Source organism: Amblyraja radiata, chromosome 5, assembly GCF_010909765.2.
Source record: "Amblyraja radiata isolate CabotCenter1 chromosome 5, sAmbRad1.1.pri, whole genome shotgun sequence".
Lineage (NCBI taxonomy): Eukaryota > Metazoa > Chordata > Chondrichthyes > Rajiformes > Rajidae > Amblyraja > Amblyraja radiata.
In genome coordinates this window covers 10,731,316-10,754,921 of record NC_045960.1, presented here as the reverse complement: position 1 = coordinate 10,754,921, position 23,606 = coordinate 10,731,316, and the positions used below count along the sequence as shown (strand labels likewise).

The 23,606-nt window shown below is 43.0% G+C and overlaps 1 pseudogene; it reads left to right on the top strand.

Moving 5' to 3' along the window:
• The first annotated feature begins 5,086 nt into the window (after positions 1-5,086).
• LOC116973869 lies at positions 5,087-5,265 on the top strand (annotated as a pseudogene).
• Positions 5,266-23,606: the final 18,341 nt, after the last annotated feature.

The following is a 23,606-nucleotide window of genomic DNA, read 5'->3' as shown; positions in this document are numbered from 1 at the left end:
TTCTCAAGAGATTGCTGGTGCAGACTATCTCAACATGAATAGAATGTGTGCAGCTAATAGTGGGTGCGAATTCAAATAATTTCAAGTCTCACTCTTCCAAGGGGGCTGGCTCATTAGCAGCCAATAGAATGGATATTCCCATTTGGTCATCTTCTTGCAACTGCAGGAGGTTTACATAGTGCACTTTCAGAAGTTATAAGTTTGGTTGAAGATGTCTGGATGATTGCAGATAGAATTCTGAACAGTGTTGCATGAGTTATTGTGTAACTCAAAGCCAATTGGGACTGTGGTCCGATTAAGGACAAGGGACATGTATGTAAGTTAGCATCATGTTGTTAATAACCCATGTCTTTTCTACCATTTATGGTGTTTCTGTTTAAGTGTTTCACACACAGATTGGTTTACTGCATGAAACCACAGAGCTTCGAAGGCTTCATGTAGTCATTCACGTGACTTCGATATAAAATAGAAAGATTAAACGAGAACTTACTGTTTGAAGTTTGATCTTTGTTATCTGAGAAATTGAAGTGAGGGACTACGTGCCCCCCCCCCCCCCACTCCCAACCCTGATTCTCATAAAGATCATCGGTAAATCAAGGGTTATTAATCTTTCTATAGTTTAAGTTCGTGCAAGTGGTCTGTGGTTTCATACAGTTGCTCTGGATGGCGGGCTGGCAGGCTCTTCACGTAGTCCCTCACTTCAACTTCTCATAAAATAAGAATCAAACTTCAAACGGTAAGTTCTCGTTTAATCTTTCTATTTCTTTTCATTTTCACCCAATGTTCACGACCTGCCTGATGTTCCCAGTATTTTCTGTTTTTATTTCAGATTTCCATCATCTGCATTGTTCATTTACATACATTAGATAATAGAAGCCAGAATACCTCAAAGGAGTGGGATTATTAAATATAATCAGTCTTTCCATGCTCAACTTCCTGATACAATTGTTCAGACATCCATGGAATCAGCACACAGAGAGTTAATGTCACCAAGTCCATCACAGGGATAGAATCCAGCAGCATTTCCATAATGTATCAGCTGCCATTTCATTGGCATTGTTCGACCCTGCCAGAAGAAAACTGGATCAAAAACATCTTCACAAAGGTGTTAAATTTGTTTAACCTGGATTCAAGTGACATCATCTGTCTGGAAATTAGTCTCGAAGTTCTGGCAGGTGTTTGTTATACGTGACACCTTATTTTCCAGTATTAAAACCTCAAATGACCTCAATAACAGTGCAATGCAAAACTTATCCCCTATCTGTGTTTCAACTTTGGTTGTCTGAGCAATAACACAAAGAAAAGTCTGGCTCTATAAACACATCTACCTTGAATCTGTGTTTTATATAGGACCAACTCTCCAGACTCACTTCTTTGACCGTACCACAAAGTGCCCTTTGACTTTGCAAATTTTCAGTGACTCCTTGGCTTTGTCCATGAGTTTTAAGTCATAGTAGCTCGTAGTCTCTGCTACTTCTCACAGTTTACCTCTCACTCTTACATCAGGTAGTTATTGAAAGTCACAACACTTTGCAGCCTATGTGACTTTGAGGATTGTAGAATTCTGGAGGAGTTGTCTGCATTGGAACTGCAGGCATTTATAGTCAAACGGTACAATAGTCAACAAGGGAAAATGAGCTGGAGTAATGCAGCGGAACAGGCAGCATCTCTGGATAGAAGGAGTGGGTGATGTTTCCTGCAGCTAGTACCCCCTAATCTGGGCATTATTCTGGTTGATCTATCTCTCCCTCCTAACCCCATTCTCCTGCCTCCTCCCCATAAGCTCTGCCACCTGTACTAATCACGAATCTATTCATCTCTGCCTTAAATATATCCACTGACTTGTCCTCCACAGCCTTCTGTGGCAAAGAATTCAACAAATTAACCACTCTCTGAATTTAATCTAGAGATGCTGTCTGACCCGCTGAGTTATTCCGTCATTTTGTGTCTATATTTGATGTGAACCAGCATCTGCAGTTCCTTCCTTCACAGGGAAAATTGGCTGTTGGGATGTCTTGAACATTATTGGTTATCTGCGTTATATTTTAACATAGAGAAAAGTTCCTGAATCTGATGCTGTGATCTTTAGGCTAATGTAGCTCCTGCCTGATTTTAAACACGAGAAGAATGCGTGGCCCAGATGGTGAAGATCCTTGATAGTAGATGCCGCCTTCTTAAGACAGCACCTCATGTTGATGCTTTCAATGGTGAGAAGGTCTGAATTCATGATGGATTAGGTTGAGTCCACCACTTTCTGCTACTCTTGTATTCCTGTAAATTGGAAATGCAATATCACCTCATGATACAACCAATCAGCACATCTGTAATTGTTTGTTGCATTCGGAGATACCAAACCTCTTTGAACTCCCCTCCATCCGCTGAAAGGTTCCAGGGTGGGATGAGTGTGAGGAGGGAGTGGGGTCTGGGCCACAACTGGTAACGATGGAGTGGAGAGGGGAATGGCATCCTACTGGTGGGGCAGTGACTGCTATGTCAGCTCTGGGCTGTGGTCCTCTCACACTCCTGAACCGATCATGTCTTTCATGCCCCTTCCACGTATTCTACGTAATCATGGATTGTCTTTCTGCTGACTGGTTAGCAAGCAACAAAATCTTTTCACTGTACCTCCGTACACGTGACAATGAACTCAACTAAAAACTAAAACCTTCCTGGGAGCTGCAGACATGTCTTCTAACTCCTAACTCAATCTCATTTGGGTATTGTACATGAATAATATTTTGAACCACATTGCATTACACCACATTCTTGCACCATTCTGTAGCTTTGTACTCACCCTTGTGTTTATTGTGGTGTTGATCATCACTGTGTGAATACTGCTACACTGTGATTTTACTTTGGAGTCACGTGAGTGACTACGTGAAGAGCCCGCTCAGCACACATGCGCGACATTGCGTTCACGTAGGCAACAGCGACGCAGCGGGAGTCAGGCGCTCCCGCTACAAGCCTGAAGGAAAGGTCCGTTAGGTAAGTACTTACCTTCAGTTTAAACTAGCGACTTTGTGTTTGTTTTTGCTCCAGGGGGAGCAAAGCAGCAGAGGGAAGCGGCCCCCGTTCGACTCCAGGGAAGGAGCCGACAGTGGAGGGGGGAGAGGCAGCAACGGGACCGCATATGCTGCGGTCCACAGACACGGGTGCTGCGCTGATGCCCAGTCCGCTAAACAGCTGTCTGAACAACAGCAGCGGACTGGAGGGAAATTAAAAAACAGGCCGGAACCCCTGTAGACTCCCGACAAGGAGACTCGCCGCCCGAGAACTGCTGAAATGCCGCCTGAAAACGGCAGACAGCCTCTAACAGCAAGGTCAGGACCAACCTCAGGCTGGAGACAGACACGGAAGATGGAATCAGCACTTCAAACAAGAGACAAGAGTGTCTGTTTCTCCAAGCCAGAGGAAGGTCATGGAGCTAAAAACTCAGCGAGACTTGCCTCAGGAGCAGGGGCAAGTCCGCCAAGGGAGCTAACACTCCCACTCCAGTCCCTAACAGCATTGGCCATCTCCCTTGTCGAGGGATTGATGGGGACCAGACTGGACTGGTCAATAAGAGGGGTCACTGGCTGAAGTTTATCGGGAGTATGCTTGAGGTACAGGATCAGGAAGAGCTGCTGGGTGTGGCCGCCATGTGGCTCCACCACTAGCGAGATGGCTTTTCAGTCTCAACTGATGGCCAGCTTACTACCTGTTCTTTTCAAAAAACCTCTCCAAGACAGGTAGTCATGAGGTGTTGGATTCATCACGCCTCCCCTAAATTGCATTTACTCAAAGTGTCCACCGTTATTGGGGGGTACATTGAGCATAGCTTTAAAACCCAAATATCTTAAAATGCGTTTGATATCCCTGACATCGGTTATCATTTCGCATGCTCATTTCAGAGGGACAGGGTAGTATGGCAAAACACCTGACCCTACTGCTTGCAGTGCTCCGCAACTTCTTAGGAAGTTATAAAACCTGCCCTCAACTTAAAAAATTACAGGACTGTGAGAATGCCGACCTCTCAACCACAGATCCTGCTAGCTGGCTAAGTTATCAAACCAAGCCTAAAAAACTGGAGAAGTATCCAAAATTCGGCATCTAGAGGGCAGGGTCTGGAATGAGCACCACACGAAACCAGTAGCAGTACCTCTACGCGTCCACCAGTAGGCGTCCACCTAATAGTACTGGTGTAAGCTCGGGGCCCGCATGCCAACCCCCAGTAAGCCCTGTTTTTTCAGGCCAGGGTCCAGAGCAGGCCCCCTGGAAAAATGTGCCACCCCCAACAACACCATCCCTACGGACAAGGAACCAGAAACCAAAGAGATGAACACACCACGGAACAACAGTGAAATAAGATAAGTATGGTTCCTGCCATCACACAAATGATGAAGGGTTTGTACTAACAAAGCATTCAAAGATAAAATTAAATTAGATCCCATCCTGCTCGGCCTTTTGGCTAAGATTATTAGTAACTGCCTTTTCAGTTTATATCTGATATGTCCCTTCCCCGGGACCATACAATACCAGTACAGCATGCACCCTAGGGGTCTACACTCCCACTAATAAGAACATGAGGGACTAGCAACTGGGGGTAATAATTATACAGGGGTCATATAGAAGACTATATGAACCTTTGGTACCAACCAAGATGGTAATGTTGCCATCATTGATATCAAGGGGTCATAATAAACCCAGTATGAACCTTTGGCTCTAAAAATCCCAACATGGTATATGTCGCACCGTCATTGACTTGCCACTTGAGTATCTCGCCAGGCCACGCTTGGAATATTGAAACTGCCAACCTTTCATTCCAAGCATACTTAATGGTAGACATCAACTTAAAAGATGCATACTATTCAGTACCCATTCAAAAAACTTGAAGATAACTTGGCAGTATTAATTATCGACTATGGCTATTACAGCCAAACTGGATCCAGATATTCTAACCAGCCCTGGCTATATTAAGGAACTATCGTCATGGCATGTTCCAATGATATTAACGACGACTAATCCATGGGTATAGCTATCACAGCTTTAGCTATTATTCTTTTAGCCGAGCTTGTCATGCAATCCAGATAGATCTACGATTGAAACCATCGCTCTCAGCCTTGACTAAGATCAAGCGGAGTATCTGTTGTTGTTAGTTCTATTTTGACTCGTCCCTTATCAAGGGACCATATATCAATTGATTTGGAACAGGGAGATGGGGAGGGGCTTGCTCCGTCCACTCCACACATCAACCAGTATTGCAGTACCTTGAAATATAAATCCTCTACTGTTGACTATTTGGTATTCAACACTCTACCCACTTGTCTTTAACTCGGCATAGGAGAGTCAGTATGACACAACCTGTAACAATTAATGGTATCTACCTACCATTCAACAGTGGCAAGAGTATTAGGAGTTAGTAGCAGCTGTTCCAGCTACTTAACTTGAACCTTCCATTAAGGCTAGGTGCTAATGTTTAAACTACCCTCACCCAAAACATGGTGGCATATGGACTAATCTGGAGTCGTCATCACTATAGACACTAGGCGTAAAACCTAGTTTGGAAATTTTGAGTACGCTCTATTGGCAAAGCATATTATCCTGCAGTGCACCATTTTGCATGTTCGTTTATAATTAACAACATCACAGTAGGGACATACACAAACCACTTGGGCAGAATAAATCGATATCATGTGACATTTATTTAACAATTGGAAACTACAGGTCGTCAAAAATATACCACCATCAGCAAACTTACCTACTAGGTGAGCTAAATACTGTAAACAGACATATTAAACCCAAGTATTGCTGGAATTACATAGCAATATGGAACACCCGATATCGATTTCACTGTATTCAATTGAATTCTCCACGTACCGATGTATGTCGCAAGAAACCAAATTTGAGGCAGGGGCAATGAATTCATTCCCACTAAATTAGGAAGCGTGAGGGGGAATCTAATCTATGTTTTTCCCGTTTTTACCTACCTCATCAGGTACTACGGCCTCATCAGTCCTGGTACTACGCACATGCCACGATAAATTAAACTACTGGATTGCAGATTTGAAAAGACCATCACGGGGCCTGGATTGCAGAATTGGGAAGACCTCTGCTGGGCCTGGATTGTCAATAGCGCTATCAACACAAGGATAGCATCCCATCGCATATCCACTAGGGAACATACTTGGCAAACATCAAGAAGTGGGAAGATACCATTCAAATACAGGAACTACATATTCAACTACAACAAACCTGTACTGGAGTTCTGGCAGGTCTTCACCACAATGAAGGATTCAGCCAGAAGTGCTCTGTCAGCCTACTTAACTCGGGCACCAGGACCACAGGCCATACGGTACCTCCCGCTGGTGATCAAATTTAGGAGAGGTTAATCCCCCAGACCCAAGTACACCCAAATCTGGGAAGTCAGTATGGACCTGACGTACCTTAGGGGATGGTCACCAGCCAGGTCCCTCACCCTGGAACAGCCCACCCTGAAGGGACATGCTGATGGCCTTGTTTCAGCACAAAGAGTCCAGTTTCCTCCATCCACTACGATTGGACAATATGGTCCACTACACCATGTTACATTACCATTAGGGACTGGGCAAACAGAGCAGACCAGGAACATCAGGTCTAATTATGGAATTCCGAGCATACCTACCTGAACCACGGTTATGTGGCATGACCCACTTATTGAACTACATCGACACTATAAGTAATCCTCGAGGGAGAGAAAAAGCCTTTAGGGTCAGCCATAAGAAACGTTATGGTCGGGTGACAAGCCAAACTATCTCAAGTGGCTCAAGCAAGTACTGGGAGTTGCTGGAGTACATATTAACGTGTATAAATCTTACTCCACCAGGACAGCATCCACATCAGTGACTAAGAGGATGGACGTGCCAATGGATCACATCCTGGCTACAGCGGGTTGGTCTAGGGAGTATACGTTCCAAACTTTTGTAACAAACCACTGAGAGAACCTGTATCGTTTGCAGAAAAAGAATCTGCAAAAAATATATAATTTAAGCCCGGGGGAGCATTTGGTCTTGTTGTTGTTAATAACACCATTATTGTTTTTACAAACAGATTCATGGTTGATTACGATAACATACTTCCTCCCTCGAAAGACTTCGGCAGCGAGTGAAGTATGAACTGTTACACGGTTTGAAATCACAGAGCTTTAAAATCTTCACGTAGTCACTCACGTGACTCCGAAGTAAAATAGTAAGATTAAACGAGAACTTACCAGTTTGAAGTTTGATCTGTATTTTATGAGGAGTTACGATGAGGGATTACGTGCCCTCCGCTCCCACCCTCAATAATATGGGTCAAACTGATAACTAAGGTCTCCTTTTCTTTACTATGTTTATTTCAATAACTGTGTCTGTCTGTGATTCCACACCGCTGCTTTGAAGTATGTCGCGCATGCGTGCTGAGCGGGCTCTTCACGTAATCCCTCATCGTAACTCCTCATAAAACTAGAGTTTAATCTTACTATTTTATATCGAAGTCTCGTGATGAGACTACGTGAAGAACCTGCCAGCCCGCATGTGCGTCAATACGTCGATCCAAGGCGCGGGAGTTGGATCAATTCGAAACTGTTCCGGCAGGTAAGTAACCTTTGTTCACAGGAATGGGCTGCTGCTCCGAAAATAGGTGCAGCACGCTCGGAGAAGCTGACGGGCGCTGCTCGTGCAGCTCCCGCCATTGAGGCTCCGAAAGGGAGCAAGTGGCCGGACTCGAGAAGCTGACGGGCGTGGCCCATACAGCTACCGCCATTGAGGGCCGTTGATGCTCCTAAAATGAGCATGCGGCCCGACTCGGAGAAGCTGACGGGCGCGGCCCATGCAGCTATTGCCATTGAGGATCCAAAAGGGAGCAGGAGGCTAAACACGGAGAAGCTGACGGGTGCTGCCCGTACAGCTACCTCCGTGGAGGCTCCGAAAGAGAGCAGACGGTGGAACGCAGAGAAGCTGACAGGGCAGTGCAGCTACTTCCATTGAGGCTCCGGAAAGGAGCAGTCAGGAGTCACTAGCTGGACCCTCAAGAGCAGCCTGTTGAACCAGGCTTGCTGTACTGGCAGGCGCGACCTGTGCTGTGAGCTCCGCTAAGGTTCCGAAGGAGCAGCTGGCCCAAAGGAGCAGCCTGTCGATCCAGGTTGGCAGATACCGGCAGCGTGATCTGTACAGTAAGCGCCAGCAAGGCTCCAAAGAGGTAGAAGGCCCGCAGGAACAACCTGTCGAATCAGGCTGGGAGTATTGGCAGGCGTGGCCTGTTCAGTGAGCTCCGCTAAGGCTCCAAAGGAGAAGAAGGGGCCGAAGGAGCGGCCTGTCAAACCAGGCTGGGAGTAACTGGGAGTGCGATCTGCACAGTAAGCTCCAGCAAGGCTCCGAAGAGGCAAAAGGCTGAAGGAGCGGTCTGTCCCACCGGGCTCAGAGATGCTGGCAAGCGCGCTTTGAACAGCAATAGCTTTTATAGCCCCGAAAGTGAGCTGTTTGGCAAGCGTGGGGTTGAAGTTGTGGACAGATAGGGCCTGAAAAGGAACTTCGCTGAAGCTCCAACAAGGAGGTCGACCTGGGCGCGGAGAAGCTGGCAGGTAAGGTCTCCTTACTAACCTTCGTAAAAGCTCTGAAATGGAGCAGTCTGTCGACCCGGGTTTGGAAATACTGGCAGCATAGTCCATCTAGTACCCTTCACTGCATCTGGAGAAGAGCAGGTTGATGCAGAAACACTGGCACAGCACAGCACAGCCCTGCACAGCAACCTCTTTAAGTTCCAAGAAGGAACAGCTTGTCTGTCCTGGTTCAGGGTAGACAAACTTGAAACTGGCCGTCCATTAGATCATATTAGCCAGGGAAGCACTGCCTCAACATCTATGATTGAGGTTATCAGGCTGCCCAGTAGAGTGAGGTCGTTTGAGGATTCCCTCAACACATGCTTATTTTTTCAGATCGGCTAAAGAGTTGCCAGCTTGCTGGAACATCATTTGCCATCCTCTGGGGGATAGGTAACTAATTAGCAAAAGGCCGATCGGGCATGTAGGTTTTTTTACCTGACTTGCAGGTTTGGGTTGTAAAAAGTTTTTAAAAATATATATATATATTTAATAAATAAATAATAATAAAAGTAAAAATGCCGTAGTGGCATCTGGTGGCACTTGTGACTAAATTTGCTATCCCTTCGGGGATAGGAGAATTGTTAGAGATAAAACTGGCAAGTAGCATTGGCTATTTGACTTTTCATCAGTTGATTGAATAGATCATGCAGGACACTGCTGGATATTATGTATGTGCTGATTCTGCCAGACACTGGAGGTTTTAGTAGGTTAATGCCACCATTTGAGGCTATATGAAGGGCAAATCAAAGTGAACAGGCTTTAACCCCCAGAAAGTCAGAGATTCTCAGGGAAGGATTCGGCTTTGCAAGGTCAGTAGAGGGAATTCAGCTGTCTGAATTTCAGTAGACGCCTTAGCACTTTTGTGTAATGCGCAGCCTAAACTCAATTGTGTTAGGAGGGTATAGGCCTGAGGTCAACCCAATGTATGCTAATGTTGTGCTAGGTTAGCATGTGCAGTCTGCTGGTATATTTTTGGAGAAGACTTGGGCTAACAAGTAAAGACTCGCAAGGGAATTTCAAGGCTGCGGTGGGTGTGGTAAATACACCCTTTGTGGGTAAGACTCACATTTACCTGCATACATATCATCTCTACCAATTGAGTGGCAGATACTGCTACACTGAGCACCAGGCCTACACAATTAACCAAGCCAGAGGGCTTTTTATTCACAGGTTTCAATGCTCAACATGGATGCATCGCACTCCACATATTCAGTATCATCCCCAGCTGGCCATGATGCCTGAGCAAAGGGACAGAGCAAAGTCTTGGATCAGTTAAATATTAGTCATCTGTCTGAGGCCATTTTTGGTGGTGTCAGTCTCAGCGATTGCTGGATCTTGGTGGCAGGGGATGATAACCACCTTTTGTCTATTATTTTATTGGCAGCCTTGGTGGTTTTTTAGCAAGTGCTTTCTCGTCATGGACAGCAAAGCGACGATGAGGTGGAGGCGGTTGAGGTATGCCAATGTTATTCATCAGTCGCATGAGAGGTGCTGTCGATATTCAAGTCAGAGATAGGTGAGACGGTTCAACAAACAGGTGGGGACAGATAACCTCCGAATTTTCCGTTTTACAAATCATAAACGGTTACAAGATTCAATTTCTGGCTGATTAATTCCTCCGCGGTAGAGAAGCCAAGATTTCCGTACTTATGGTTAAAAGAGGAACCTATGGCTATCCAAGTTGAAACAGAGACATCTCACAAAGGATGAGCAGTCTGCCCAAGTACAAGAGGGGTATATTTCTAATATTTTCTCAAGATTGAAGGAAGTGGAGGATGCCAAATCAGTCTAGGATTTAGCTAGTCTGATCATGTGCTTGGCATAACCAGTTTAAGATGGATAATTGTCATTCAGCAATTTAGTTGATTACAGAGTATTTAGGGCCTCAATTGATCTTCAAGAAGCATTCTTTCCCATATCAATACACGAGAGTGAATGCTGCCTCTACTCAGATCTAAAGGGCATTTTGTTATGGAGTTTATAGACAACATGATTATTGTAGGAAGTAGATCAGGTGACTCAGAGTTAGCTGTTTCATCAACCAAGGCTCCCCTAGAATTTCTAGGTTTTGTTATTCATCCAGGAAGTCCATTCTGGACCCAGCATTATCTACTACATATTTAGGGGTTTTGTCTCGTACCCTACCCACAGATAAGACTCACGGTTTTTACCAGTAGATGCCTCCTACGATAATTCAAGACAAGGCAACATGATTATATTAGTGGTTCACAAAATTGCTGGAGGAAGTCAGCGGGTGCAGCAGCATCTATGGAGCGAAGGAAATAGGCGACGTTTCGGGCCGAAACCCTTCTTCAGACGTCTGAAGAAGGGTTTCGGACCGAAACGTCGCCTATTTCCTTCGCTCCATAGATGCTGCTGCACCCGCTGAGTTCCTCCAGCAATTTTGGGTACCTTCGATATTCCAGCATCTGCAGTTCCCTTTTGAACACATGATTATATTAGTGCCAACTTGGCCTACTAAACCAGGGCTTCTGTTGTGAATATGTCTGCTGAAAGAAGCTCCTATAATTGCTTGAATACACGAGCGGTGGCAAGTTCAGCCTATTCGCGTGCATCTATCACTGCATGGTGGTATGGAAGTTTTGTGAAGAGACACATGTGAGCTACTTTTAAACAAAAATATAAGAGGTTTGTGGCTTCTTTCAGTTTGGGGTTAAGAGAAGCGACTATGTTATAGCGCAATTGACACTGCTCGTGCTGCTTTGTCGTTGTATCTAGTACTATAAGTGGGACAATAAATGATTGGTTATTCACCCACTGTTGTCTACGGTTATGGATGGGTCTTTTATATGAACATTTTAAAGTCTAGATACAAAGTAGTGTGGAATATGTATAGAAACATAGAAACATAGAAAGTAGGTGCGAGAGTAGACCACCAGGTCCGTCGAGCCCGCACCGCCATTCGCTCATGGCTGAACACTAAACAGACACACTTACCCACAAACAGTAGACACAAGACACAGAACACAAGACACTACCCTCCCCTTTATACCGCTATCACCCCTCTCCACCCCAAGAACCTCGCGATCTCCTGGGGGAGGCAAAAAACCGGATAAAAACCCAGGTCCAATTCGGGAAAAAAATCCGGGAAATTCCTCTCCGACCCCAATCCAGGCGATCGACACTTGTCCAGGAGATCACTCAGGTCTTACTATACTAACCATACCTAGGTCCATATCCCTGCCCTCTCCCCGTAGCCCCTTATCCCCTTGGCAGCTAAAAAAACATCTATTTTAGTCTTAAATATATTTAAAGTTTCTGCTTCCACTGCTCCCTGGGGCAGTGAATTCCATAAATTAACCACCCTCTGGGTGAAGAAGTTCTTCCTCATCTCAGTTTTAAAAGAGCCCCCCCTTATTCTGCAACTATGTCCCCTAGTTCTAGTTTCCCCGATCATTGGGAACATCCTCGGTGCATCCACCCGATCAAGGCCCCTCACGATCTTATATGTTTCAATGAGATCGCCTCTCATTCTTCTAAACTCCAAAGAGTAGAGTTCCAGCCTACTTAACCTTTCCTCATATGTCAATCCCCTCATTGCAGGAATTAATCTTGTAAACCTTCGCTGCACTGCCTCCAGGGCTAGTACATCCTTTCTTAAGTATGGACCCCAGAACTGTACACAGTATTCCAAATGTGGTCTCACTAATACTGTGTACAGCTGCAGCAAGACCTCCGTGTTTTTATACTCAATCCCCCTAGCAATAAAGGCCAAAACTCCATTGGCCTTCCTGATTGCTTGCTGCACCTGCATACTAACTTTTAGTGATTCATGTACTAATACCCCTAGATCCCTTTGCGTTGCATTACAACGCAGCTCCTCCTCATTTAGAAAATAACTTGCCCTATCATTTTTTTTCCCAAAGTGAATGACTTCACATTTATTAGTATTAAATTTCATCTGCCAAGTTGTTGCCCACTCACCTAGCTTATCTATATCCTTTTGCAGACTCTTCCTATCCTCCTCATCCCCTACTTTTCCTCCCATTTTTGTATCGTCCGCAAATTTTGATATATTACACTTGGTTCCCTCCTCCAAATCATTTATATAAATTGTGAACAACTGGGGTCCCAGCACCGACCCTTGCGGAACCCCGCTAGTTACCGGTTGCCATCCCGAGTATGAACCATTTATCCCCACTCTCTGCTTCCTATTTGTTAGCCAATCCTCTACCCATGCTAATATATTACCCCCAATCCCATAATTTTTTATTTTTAGCAATAGTCTCTTATGTGGCACCTTGTCAAAAGCCTTTTGGAAGTCCAAGTATACCACATCCACCGGTTCCCCTTTATCCACCCGGGTTGTTACTTCCTCAAAGAATTCGAGCAGATTCGTTAAACAGGACTTCCCCTTCACAAAACCATGCTGGTTCTGTCCGATGAAGTCATGTTTATCCAAGTGCCCCGTTAGTGTTTCTTTAATAATTGTCTCTAACATTTTACCCACCACCGATGTTAGACTAACCGGTCTATAGTTACCCGCCTTCTGTTTACTTCCTTTTTTAAATATAGGTGTTACATTGGCCATTTTCCAATCCACTGGGACCGTTCCTGCCTCCAGGGAGTTTTGGAAAATTATCACCAATGCATCCACAATCCCCACCGCTATCTCCCTCAAGACCCTTGGATGTAATCCATCAGGCCCAGGGGATTTATCCTCCTTCAGTCTCATTAATTTCCCTAATACCACCTCCTTGGTGATCTTAATAGTATTTAGCTCCTCCATTCCTACCGCCCCCTGTTTATCCAGCGTTGGAATATTTTTTGTGTCTTCTATGGTGAAGACTGATACAAAATACTCGTTTAATGCCTTTGCCATTTCCATGTTCCCCACCAACAACTCTCCAGTCTCACCCTCCAATGGACCAACGTTCACCTTAACCACCCTTTTTCTTTTTATATAGCTATAAAAACTCTTACTATTAGTTTTTATGTTGTTCGCTAAATTCCTTTCATAGTCTATTTTCCCCGTCTTAATTAATCTCTTAGTTATTTTTTGCTGACCTTTAAATGCTTCCCAATCCTCTACCCTCCCACTATCTCTGGCTACCTTATATGCCCTTGCCTTCAGCCGAATACTATCCTTTATAGTTTTACTGAGCCATGGCTGACTGTTCTTACCCTTACCCCTTTTTTTCTTCATAGGAATAAATTTTTCTTGAAGGTTATACAGTATACCCTTAAACGTACACCACTGCTCATGTACCGTCTTATTTTTGAGTCTGCTATCCCAGTCAACTTTGATCAGCTCAGTCCTCATACCTTCATAATCCCCCTTATTTAGACTAAGCACCCTAGCCTGAGTTTCAACCTGCTCCCCTTCTATTTGAATATGGAATTCGACCATATTGTGGTCACTTGTTCCCAACGAGTCCCTAACTATGACATTTTTAATTAATCCTGCTTCATTACACAGGACCAGATCCAAGATTGCCTCCCCCCTTGTCGGTTCGGTGACATACTGTTCTAGGAACCCGTCTCTAATACATTCTATAAACTCTTCCTCTAGTCTACCCTGCCCAGTTTGGTTTGCCCAATTAATATGAAAATTGAAGTCCCCCATGATTACAGCAGTTCCCTTTTTACATGCGTCAACTATTTGCAGATTTATGTTCTGACTAACAGCGTCACAGCTATTTGGAGGTCTATAAATTACACCCACTAGTGTTTTTTTCCCCTTATTATTCTCTATCTGTACCCAAGCTGTTTCACTATCCTGATCCTTCAACGCAATATCCTTCCTCTCTATTGCCGTTATTCCCTCCCTTATTAAAAGGGCCACCCCTCCTCCCTTTCTTTCCTGTCTATCTTTCCTAATTGTCGAGTACCCCTCTATATTTAACTCCCAGTCCTGATCTCCTTGCAGCCATGTCTCCGTAATGGCCACGATATCATAACTATATATACTTAATTGCACCGTTAATTCATTTATCTTATTACGAATACTCCGTGCATTTAGATAAAGCACTTTCAGATGATTTTTACTACCCTTCCTTTCCGTTTTTGCCCCTTTTACATCTAGATCTTTATCTTCACAAATTCTGTCTCCTGTCACATTTTGAATTTCCGCTTCCCCACTGATACCCTGCTCTATTTCCTCTACCCCTGCCGTTATTACCCCCCTTGATACCTCCCCCCCGCTACTTAGTTTAAAGACCTCTCTACTGCCCTAGTTATATGATTTGCCAGGACCCCAGTCCCAGCACCGTTCAGGTGAAGTCCGTCCTTACAGAACAGATCCCCCCTGTCCCAGTACTGGTGCCAGTGGCCCAAGAAACCAAACCCATTATTCCCACACCAGTCTTTGAGCCACGCATTTAGCTTTTTAATTTTACGTACCCTCGCCGATTTGGCCCGTGGCTCAGGTAGCAATCCGGAGATCAGTACCCTCGAGGTTCTGCTTTTTAATTTATTCCCTAACTGCTCAAACTCCTTCAGCAGATCCTCCTTCCTCGTCCTTCCTATGTCATTGGTCCCCACATGGACCACGACCACTGGATCCTCCCCCTCCCTCTGCAAATTTCTCTCCAGCATCGCAGAGATATCCTTAACCCTAGCACCGGGTAGGCAACACAGCCTTCGGGACATGTTCTGCTGGCCGCAGAGAACCTTATCTACCCCCCGAATAATACTATCCCCTATCACTACGGCATTTCTTCTAACTCCCCCCTCTTGAATGGCCTCCTGATCCACGGTGCTGCAGCCAGGTTGCTCATCCCTCCCACAGCCCCTGATCCCGTCCTTACATTGAGTAAGAGCCTCGGTCATGCTCGTCAGGGACAAGGGCTGTGGCTCCTGCCGCATCTCCTCCTGGTTCCCCCTACCTGCCTCGCTTATGGCCACACCTTCCTTTCCTTGCTCACTGCCTACTGAATTAGTTAAACTGGTCGGTGTGACCATCCCCTGGCACAAAACATCCAGGTAATACTCCCCCTCCCTGATGTACCGCAGCGTATGAAGTTGGGTCTCCAGCTCATCAATGCGGAGCTGGAGTTCCTCTAGCCTCAAACACTTACTGCAGCTGTAGGGATCTTCTACATCAATGGTGTCGACAAATTCCCACATCTCGCAGTATTGGCACATCTCCTGACCGCCCATCTTATATAGGTAATTAACTGGTCCTGTTTAAGAATCCCCTACTGTATTGATACACCCCTTATTTATATAATCCTACCTCCTATAAATGGGAAAGTACTCACCCCAGCCGTAAATTACCTACTGGTTTGGCTGTCTAGTGGTAATTCCGTCCGCTCTTCCTGTCTGGTCCACTGCTCCCTTGCAGTGCGAGGCAAACCTCTTTGCCTCTGTTAGTCTCTGTTAGTCTCTCGAGCCGCGGCTCCGTCCGTCCTCCCTCGGCGACAGCACCTGTGGCACCGCGGTCGTGACGTCCCTTCCGTTCCTGCAGAGCCTTCCTGTCCTGGGCGGAGTCTGCAGCTAACTGTGTGCTCACGTCCGTAACAGTATAAATTATTCTGCAGATTATCATCAACTGTATTCCTAATTATGGAGCAGTATCTTTTTAGTTAATTATGCTCATGACAACTGATTTCAGCACAAAGAGCACAGTCTTTACACAATCTCCGTCTGGATCTCTTGGTCATATCTGGCATAAGGTTAGCTTTTTATGGGAATGAACTCATAAAGCAAATTGGGCACGGTTGGGTACAAGTTGGAGTTGACAGCATACCCACCAGATCGGGGATTGGGGGTGTTTTGTAAAAACGTACACTGAGGTTACTAAGTGCCTATGAAATGAAAGATAGTTTCTTCATAGTTATTTAATAGTTTCACAAGAGATTGTTAGTGCAGACTATTTCAAGATGGATGGAGTATAAGCAGCTAAAAGCGGGAGTGAATTCAAATAATTTCAAGTCTCACTCTAACAGGGGGGCTGGCTCGTTAGCAGCCAATAGAATGGATTTCCCCTTTGATCATCTTCTTGCAACAGCAAGAGGCTCAGATAAGCGCACTTTCAGAAGTTATAACATTTCGATGAACATGTCTGGATGGTTGCAGACAGAATTCTGAACAGTGTTGCATGAGCTAGTATCTAACCCAAAGGCAAGTGGGACTGTGGTCCGATTAAGGTACATGTATGTAAAGTTAGCATCGTGTTGTTAATGGCACATGTATTTTCTACCATTTATGGTTTATTTGTTTAGTGTTTTCACATACAGATTGGTTTGCTGCATGAAACCACAGAGCTTCGAAGGCTTCACATAGTCTCATCACGAGACTTCGATATAAAATAGAAAGATTAAATGAGAACTTACCGTTTGAAGTTTGATCTTTATTTTATGAGAAGTTGGAGTGAGAGACTACGTGCTCTCCACTCCCAACCCTGAATCTCATAAAGATCCTTTGGTAAGTCAAACGTTATTAATCTTTCTTTTTTTTTAAACTTTCGTCTTTATTGCTTTTATGCATACACAAATAAAACACAAATATAACAACGAAACATACAACAATGCAGTGAAACTTACAACAGTGCAGTGGGGGGTTCCGTTTACAATTAATGATGCAATGTACAGAACTATTTTCTTATTAAAACATTTTCCAATAACTTACATTATTGTCAATAAAATTATACATTGTTGATGTCTTTATTTCTATACCTAATCCATATCCCCCATTTTCTGTTAAACTCGTCTTCTTTCACTCTTAGAGAATATGTCATTTTCTCCATGACAAATATTTCCTGTACTATGTCTAACCTTTGTCTAAGTCTGGGTGTGTCTTGTGTTTCTTGTAATGGCCTTTCTGCCAGCTGTGAGTAGGATTTTAACCAAGTAATGATCTTCCTTCAGCACCATTGTATTTATGTTACCCAGGTATAAAATGGAACACTTCTTGGAGACTATATATCCTAATACTTCCTTTAATTCTGAATTCACTCTGTCCCAAAATGGTTCTATTTTGGGGCAACTCCAGAAGATATGTGCATGATTTGCGTCTGTTTGGCCACATTGCCTCCAGCATGTTTGCTGCCTTAGAATTTGCTTGCTTTTTATGTTAGGCGTAATAAAGAAACAAATCACATTTTTCGAATTAAATTCTCTCCATTTTTGTGAATTAGTGGATGTCATTCTTCTTCTGAGATTGTGATGTTCAATTCCTTTTCCCACTTAAATTTTACATTAAATGTAGTTTTAGCTTGACATTCCATTAAACTATGAAAATTAAGAAATAATCCTTAATGTTTTTTGATGATTCGCATTAACTATCACTTCTATCACTGGATTGCTTTCTTCTAGTGCCTCCCTTTTTACTTTTTTATTGTAATAATCTCTCAGTTGGAGGTATCTAAACAAGTCTTGGTTCCGAAGTGCAAATCTATCTATCCTTCAAATCTTGAAAACATCTTAGGTCTCCATTTTCAGTAACAGTACAAAATGCAGTCATTCCTTTCTTCATCCACTCTTTAAATGTTGAGTCATACATCCCTGGTTTAAATTCATTATCCAAAGCTATACATCTTAATATTTTTTGTCGTTTATTCAGTTTAAGTTGGCTGGTAAGTGTGAACCAGGTTTCTAAAGTAAATATCGTTATTGGATCGATCATACTCCTGATATGTCCAGGAAACGCTTTTTCTCCCAAGAGTGTTTGGATGTGGAAGTCAGCGATATATGTCTCAATCTCTTTCCACCTAGCTATATAACTGTCCTCACACCAATTAATTAGTGGTCGAAGTTGGGCTGCATAGAAATATATCCTAAAATTTGGAAGTCCCATTCCACCTTTGTACTTTGGCAACTGGAGTGTAGTGTATCGAATTCTGGCCTTCTTTCCTCCCCAAATAAATCTAGATATTAATTTATCCCATTCTGTGAATTATTTTAATGGTATCTTTATTGGCAGAGATTGAAACAAGTACAATAGCCATGGCAAAATATTCATTTTCACCACATTTATCTTACTACTAAAATACATTGGGTAGGTGGACCATCTTTCTATATTCTTTGATATGTTTTGGTTGATGTCATTATAATTGGCCCCATACAACATTGACAAATTTTTTGTTTTATGTACCCCTAGGTATTTCATTGATTTTGAATCCCATTTAATATTATACTTTTGCTTGATTTAATCTGGAGGAGCACAATTAAATAGGGTTTGAGTTTTTGAAATATTCACTTTATATCCTGCATAAAAATTAAATTTCTCTGTGAACCCCATCATCCTTGGAATTGAGGTGTTTACTTCCGTGAGATACATCATTATGTAATCTGCAAAAAGGCCAATTTTATGTTCCCTGTCTCTTATAGTTACTCCCCTCAGTTCCCTATCTTGTTGATTCGCTTGAGCCAATGGTTCAATATATATAGCAAACAGGGTAGGGCTAAGACAACATCCCTGTCTCGTTCCTCTTCCTAACGCAAATCTCTCAGTTAAGGACCCATTCACCTTAACTCTTGCAGTAGGTTGCTGGCAAATTGCTTTAATAACTTGAATTGAATCGTCGGTAAAGCCAAATCTTTCTAGTGTTTGATATCAGAATTCCCAATTAACCCTATCGAAAGCCTTTTACACATCTAGGCTTATCAGGACAGCGTGCGTACTTTCCTTTTGAATCTTGTGTATTACATGTAGGGTTCTTCTAATACTGTCCTGTGTTTGTCTGCCTATTATAAAACCAGTCTGGTCTTCATCAACTAAATCTGGCATGAACCTTTCAAATCGTTTGGAGATAATTGAAGAATATAATTTATAGTCCACATTTAGAATTGATATCGGTCTGTAGTTGGTACAATTTTCCTTGTCTTTGTTCTCTTTGGGGATTAATATTATAATTGACTCTTTCCATGACAGGGGTGTCTTGCCTTCTTTGATAATCCAGTTAAAGGTTCTCAGAAGAAGTGGGTTCAGCTCATTCCAAAATATTTTATACCATTCTATAGGGAAACCGTCGCTGCCTGGGGCCTTGTTGGTTTTCATCCTACCAATTCTCTTCTCAATCTCCTCCAGTGATATTTATGCTATGATTCTTTTATTTTGTGTCTCTCCAATACAGGGCAGATCTATTGTACTTTAAAAGGTCCTCATTGATTCCCCATCTACTGTAGAGGTTTGTGTATATAATTATTTATAATATTCCTGGAAGATATATTCTATTTCTTTTGGATTACTCTTCAATTTCTGTGTACAGGGGTCCTTAATTTTGTGTATGGTGTTGTCAGCCTGTTGTTTGCGTAGCCTTCGGGCAAGTATTTTAGTGGATTTAGGGCCTAGCTCATAATGTGCCTGTTTTACAAATCTTACTTTTTTCTCCACCTCTTGACCCAATTATCCATCCATTAGTCCCCTCAAATCTTATATTTGTTTATGTTCTCTGGTCCTTATTATTTTTGTACTTCTGTTCTAAATCCTTCAGGTCTGATATAAACTTATTACATGTTTTCATTCTGGCCTCTTTAATATGTGATGCCCGAGCTATTATCCTACCTCGTATTACAGCCTTCAATAAGTCCCATAGTATGGATGGGTCCACCTCCCCATTGTCATTCTCCTCTAGATAAGTTTTGATTTCCAATTTAATATAATTAACAGTTGTTTTATCATTCAGTAATTAGCATCCAACATTTAATCACCACACTGTGTTTTTCCTTCTACTGTCCATTTGAATTGTTAAATATATGGCATTATGGTCTGATACATCTGTCACACCAATTCTGCAATCCGTTACCCTATAACAGTCTTCTTTCTGCATTAAGAAATAGTCTATTCTGGAGTAAACTGTGTGCGGTATTGAGTAATGTGTATGGTCTCTTTCTGGAGGGTGAAAATTCCTCCAGACATCAAGCAAACCAAATTCTTTGCAGGTAGTGTTTAGTAGTTTTGTTAACTCGCTCTTATTCTTCTTTTTACTTGTCGTATCAAGCCTATGATTTAGTACAACATTCAGATCCCCCCCACATATACAAATTCCTTCTGCTTCCATTGCAATAATATCAAATAGGGATTTGAAAAAATGTTTATCACTATTTGGGGGAGCATAGATATTCACCAGTGTCAGGATATTATTATCAACTTTGCCCTTTACTATGATATACCTCCCTTCTTTGTCTTTAATTTCTTTAAACATTTTGAAGTTAACTGAGTTTGATATCAAGATTGCTGCTCCTCTTTTATGACTACAAGTATGTGAGCTATAATATGTGTTTTATATCCAAATCGTTTCAGCTTCTCATGCTCTTGTCACGATAAATGGGTTTCTTGAAAGAAAATAATATGCATCTTCACTTTTTTCAATTTAGTCATGACTTTAGCCCTCTTAATTGGATTACCCAAACCATTAACATTTAGAGACATCAGCTTAAGTCCTTGACATTGCATCATTACACTTAGTGTGATTGATTTCACTGTATCCCCTCAACTCAACACCAGAACCGTTTTGAACAACCAAAACATATGAACAAACAAAGGTGTTTTACCTGGCAAAACAAAACAAACATCAAAACATATATGGACTCCCAAAAAAGGGTATTCTCTCTCCATCATAGATCCCGAATCCCTTTGTAAATTGAGGGGGGAAGCCTAACACCAATAAAGGGCCCTCTCCTAGATAAGGGGGAATAAGCCTCTATGGGTCCCTCCATTCATTCTACCTCTAATATTTCGCCAAACTCCCTAACAGTTGGATTTATCTAATACAGAAAGTTGTATTAAATCAACATTAATTACACTCACATGAGATCTGTGATGCTTGGTGATATTTTTAGAACTAGGCTTATAAACAGATTTGTCTATGAATATATATATCTATAGAGATATTTGTAAACTTAGGATTCCATAAGAACTCAGTATTCTAACATATTGTGGCATAGGCCACTGTGTTATCCATGTCTATGCGTACCTTCATAATCATAATTCAGTTCGAGCTTGAGTTTCGTTGTAACTCTTGAAGGCGCTCCCATGCCCATCTGTCTCTGATTCTCCATGTCTCTCGACGAGCTGCCACCGCACCGTTTGGCGGAGTTGTTCACGCAGTGGCGGCATGTCCGTGTCTCCCCGCAGCTCTTCCACTTTGTAGCCTCTCCGTTGTAGCTATCGCACGACTTCCCTTGCGTTCGCTTTCCCAGTGAATACGTATCTTGGTAAATGGTGTCTGAAAGCGGATTCCTTCCTCTTTTAGGATGCTTTTAACATGTTTGTATGCCTTACGTTGTTGTACTACAATGGTGGTATAGTCATGGTCAAAAGACAGCATTCATAGAAACATAGAAAATAGGTGCAGGAGTAGGCCATTCGGCCCTTCGAGCCTGTACCGCCTTCAATATGATCATCGCTGATCATTTTTTGTTCCTGTTTTCTCTCCATACCCCCTGATCCCTTTAGCCACATGGGCCACATCTCCCTCTTAAATATAGCCAATGAACTGGCCTCAACTACATTCTGTGGCAGAGAATTCCAGAGATTCACCACTCTCTGTGTAAAAAATGTTTTTCTCATCTCAGTCCTAAAAGACTTCCCCCTTATCCTTAAAATTCGTTCTCCAAGTTGTATCTTCTTTTGCCATGCCTGTTTGAGAAACATCTCTTTAACTTTAAACTGGAGAAAGTGGACAATTATGGATCTCGGAGGGGAGCTGGGGCTTGGTTTCTGTGTCAGGGATCTGTGTGCTCATTGATTCTGTAAATCTGTCATTTCAGGGATTGACATTTCACTTCTTAGCAGTTTCTCCACACACTGAGGTACTGAGCTACCTTCCGCACCCTCCGACACACCGTATACCCGCAGATTATTTCTTCGGGATCTGGACTCCAGATCGTTCAATTTGTCGACAAGTAACTTCTGGTCTTTCAGTGTTTCTTGGAGTATGATGTTTGCAGCGACACTCCATTTTTCCAGCTCCTCTATTCGGGTGGCGGCTTCTTCCATTTTTTTTATTACAGTTTGGTTTACTGCATGAAACCACAGAGCTTCGAATGCTTCATGTAGTCTCACCACGAGACTTTGATATAAAATAGAAAGATTAAATGAGAACTTACCGTTTGAAATGTGATCTTTATTTTATGAGAAGTTGGAGTGAGAGACTACACTACGTGCCCTCCACACCCAACCCTGACTCTCATAAAGATCATTTGGTAAGTCAAGCGTTATTAATCTTTCTATATTTTAAGTTCGTGCAAGTGATCTGTGGTTTCATACAGTTGCTTTGAAGATTGACAGGCATGCGGGCTGGTGGGTTCTTCACGTAGTCTCTCACTCCAACTTCTCATAAAATAAAGTCAAACATCAAATGGTAAGTTCTCGTTTAATCTTTCTATTTTCATGTGAACAAGAAATTTCATTGCAGCCTGGTGTAACTGACAAAATGTGAACCCCATTCTCCTCATTGCCTTCAGCTGCACCAATCTCTCTCCATCATCCTAGATACTTGAATGAAAGAAGATTCACACTTGCCATCTATTCTCCCCACTCATGCACCACATTGTTAGATGTAATATTTCCAAAATTGCCAAACTCAATAAACTTTGATTAACAATCTTTCATCTTTCCCTGAATTAAAATAAAACTTGAATGAAGTGTTGCCTCAGGAAGGTGACATCTATCACCAAGCTCCTCACCATTTGGGTCAGGTCCTTTTCTCACTGATGCAGTTGGGCAGGAGGTACTGAAGCCTGAAGTTACCAAGCACTCTTCACAGGAGGTTGCCAGGGAAGTCTCTGATTTTTCTACATGAATCCACCTCTCTCCATCAGGCTGTGAAATTCCCAGTGACTTAATACCAGTGGTGGGTTGTTCCATATGTTACAACTCATCCTTCCTCCCAGAACACTATCGTTGTCCTCAGATTCAGCACTCCAAGGGTCAATGATTCCAAATTCCAGCATCCTTGGTTGTAGGAATGATGCTGGTTTATACCGAAGATCGACAATAAATGCTGGAGTAAATCAGCGGGACAGGCAGCATCTCCGGAGAGAAGGAATGGGTGACGTTTCGGGTTGAGACCTTCCTTCTGGCGGAGTGGCAGGGGAGAGGG